The following is a 3934-nucleotide window of genomic DNA, read 5'->3' as shown; positions in this document are numbered from 1 at the left end:
TAATTCAGTTCGGTAAGTCTTGCATAAATCAAATGCTGAAGTACCTTTAATTTTTGTCTGCAAATAGACTTAGCTGACCACAAATGCTATTACCAGCACTGTTGAGAACTCACGCTTTCTATATATTGTTACATTTTTTTAAAATTCCCAAAGGGTTTCTGTTTATTTAACACCTAAATTATTTTCCATTCTTGGAATAATGATTGTTTTCACATATTCTGGAATAGAAGTGAAAAGTGACGGCATTAAGGTTACTTTCCTGACTGATGGATACGTATGTGTTCTTAATCGAATTATACAAGAAGTGATAGACTTTCACAAATGTCATGTTCATAAAATTTAGATTGGGAAACATGTCTGAACATCTGTAGAGGCCTTTGGTGGTGCAAATCGTTAAAAGCAAGATGAATAAGCAAAAGACCGGCAGTTTGAATGCCCTCACAGATACACTGAAAGCAAACATGGTGATCTATATTTTAAAAGTCAAAGCACATGGAATAGTCTACTGTACACACACAAGGGTGCCATAAAGTAAAAATGACCCAAAGGCAACTAACAACCACAACTGGGTTGCTGTTAAAACGATGATATAATTTAGTCACAGACTAGGATGATGATTGGACAGCATAATAAACAGAACGAATGCCAATGAATTGTGCACATGAAGGTTCTTGAAATATGAAATATTTTGTTGCATTTTTATTATCATGGAAAAAAAACAGAATGCCCGCAAAATTCGTCATTGCTTAAATAATTATATACAGATATGTTCTACTTATCAAAATTTTTATGCTTTTTAAAGCTATATGAGTATATTAATTAGTACCTATTTTAACTAAATGAAATAAGTCAAAGATGAAGATCACTTTTATTGAAAAAACGCCAAAGTGGAACTAGCAGTCAGTTTTGCACAGAGCTATGAAAGAGGCACCATTCACTTCACCCAGTCAGAGGCATGGCCAAGTTACTTCCTTGGGAACTGAATTCCGAATTTCAGCATCAAGTCCCCATAGTTTGAACTCTGTGAATGTTCTTTGTTAGTGTGATTTTATATTTTATGTATTAATTGAGAGAGAAAGGGTGACATTCTGTTTCTACAAAGAAGCCCTATGGTATATTTATACTCTATGGGATTTACGCAGTGAAATCAATTCTATGACAGTAGGTTAAGGTTTTGGATACTACTGTAATTATACGATTTGTAATTTATTTGGTGTTTGATAATGCTCAATTTTCCTCATATAACTTAATATTTCTTAGCTTTTGTCATTTGTCTTATAAAGCATTTTATTGAAATGTCCTACTTTTGAATACTAGCTATGTATGGGTCTCTTATCACCATTAATGTAAAATATACTTTTCTTTTTTAAGTGCACTATTTATTGAGCTAAAAAATGTGTAAGTCAGTTTTCAGCACTTACCTAATAAATATTTCTTATTATTTGTAATCAACGTTCCTCTAAATCATTTACATGCTTCTCAATAAAACAAAGTTGGAGTCTGTACCTTTCCTTTTCTACCTTCCTTCATTGAGTCCCGCATGACTAACTATAGTAAATGTCCATGAATACTTTCTGTGGGGAAATAAATGCACACTCACCTCCCTGTACTGGCCTGGACCCTTCACATAAGTGGGTGGAGAAAAATCTGCTGTCAGGATGTTAGGCTATTTACTAGGAGGCTCCTCTTCTGGTTTGTTGTTTTGTGTTCATTAGCAATGTCCCCTGACATTAGAACAGTTGTTGATTTTGTACTTATAACCCAGAATGGACTTCAGCCAAATCTCTCTCTCCCTCTCTCTGTATGTGTGCGTTGTGGGAAAGTTTGAGAGTGATACATGTTCCAGCTGTTTTTACAGGCTACAGTACATTAAATCAGTGAAGAATGCGCAAAATACTAACTGGAATGATCAAACCATACTATCTTGTTGAGTTTTTCTATATTTTAATGTACTATATAATAATAGTAAATAAGTATATATTTACATTAAATATCTAAAAAGAGACAATGCCGTGTTCCTAGAGTGTTTTATACCGTTAACTTTGTAAAGCTTCATGTTCACAACAGCACATTAAAACACATAGCATAATATCTCCAAGTAAAATTTAGAATCAACCTGATTCAGATACATTGTAAAGCTTCGTACTTAGAAAACTATATCAAAAAGAATTGAAATTCTGATCTTTTATAGATTTTAACATCCTTTAATTGTGTTCATTACTTCCGTTTGTCTGAAGTGTTTGGAAAACAACAAGGACAAAGGCAAGCCTTACAAAAAAGTAAATACCATGCATCTAATAAATTAAAATAAAGGTATTAATGTTGTTAAAATATTTCTGCATGGACACAAAACATTTATGTATTTATATTTATATGTAAATACAAATTCAGACACAAATATAACTATATCATTGTTGTTGGGTACCATCAAGTTTGTTCCTACTATCATATTGACCTTATGCATAATAGGGAGAAACGCTATCCAGTCCTGCATCATTCCAATAATTGTAATGCTTGAGCACATTAATGCAGCTACTGTTTCAATTAATCTCCATGCGAGTCTTCCTCCTTTCCCTGCCCTTCTCCTTTACTGAGCATGGTGTTTCTATCCTGACAGCATGTTCAAAGTATGTGCAACAAGGTCAACCCGTCCTCAGGCAAGCCATCCTCCATTTTAGGAGTATTCTGACTGTACTTTTTCCTATATAGACTCATGCCTCCTCATGACAATGCATGTCCAATCAATATTCGTCAAGGTCGTCATAATTTAAACCCACCAATACTGATTTATTTTTACCTTAAAACAAGATTTATTGTATTAACATTTTTAGGGTCAAGAGTTTAGGCACATCTTAGCCATGTTCCTTGGGTTGAACGTTGTTGTTGTTGTCAGGTGCCATTGAGTCGGGTCCCACTCATAGTGACCCCATATACAACAGGACAAAACCACACCTGCTCCTACGACAGCTTCCTGAGTGTTCTTTTGTTTCAGCACATTTTTTCAGCCACGGTGTCAATCTATGTGCCCGGAGTCTTCCTCTTTGCCAATGCCCCTCTACTTTACCAAGCCTTTTCTGATTATCCTCTCTCATTGCTCAGTTCAAGCGCAAGCATTAGGCAATTGAATGCATGATTCATTGGGCTAGGAGCACCTTAGTATTCAAAGTGATATCTTTGCTCCTGAGCCTTAAGAGGCCTTTTGCAGTATCTTGGCTCTCTGTACTGCTCTTTCCATGAGTTATTATTATAGATCCAAGTAAAATAAAGTCCTTGGCAGCTTCAGTCGGTTCCCCATTTACCATGACATTGTCTATTAGTCCAGGTGTGAAGAATTTTGTCTTCTGAACATGAATGTCTAATCCATTATGAAGGATAATATAATATTTCTTCATGTAATACAGCTTCTCAGATTAGTTGCTCAGCATAAAAATTGATTAAGTGTGGTAAAAGGATACAACCTCATGTATATTTTTTCTTATTTTAAAACACGCAGTATTCTTTTTTAATTTGTATGACTATCACTTGGAACATAGATACAGGTTCTGCATGATCATATTTAAGTGTTTTGGAATACCTATTCTTTGCAATGTTATTCATAATTTTCTGTAATCCACACTGTGGCAATTACAGAATCTCCTGTCAACTTGGGAAGGGTCGAGTCTAGCCTGTCAATCAGGTTGCAGCTTGATGACCTCCTTTGCAGATGTGAAGGAGATAAATAGCTCACTGAAGGTCAGATGCACTGACTGCCTGCAAGACATTCCTGTTGACAAGTCACATGGAGCTATGCTAATAGAGCCAGAGCCCTGTAGCTGGAGGAGCCACGTGGAGACTCACACCAGCACAAAGATGCTTCCACAGTCACTGGATCCACAAAAATTTCCACCCACTCACCCATGATCTTCCTGCATTAGGCATTATTGTATGGTTATAT

This window comes from Echinops telfairi, unplaced genomic scaffold (assembly GCF_000313985.2).
Source record: "Echinops telfairi isolate 266 unplaced genomic scaffold, ASM31398v2 ScPeMD7_7469;HRSCAF=8507_0, whole genome shotgun sequence".
NCBI lineage: Eukaryota > Metazoa > Chordata > Mammalia > Afrosoricida > Tenrecidae > Echinops > Echinops telfairi.
The sequence above is the reverse complement of the archived record's forward strand: the minus strand, read 5'-3'. Positions refer to the sequence as shown.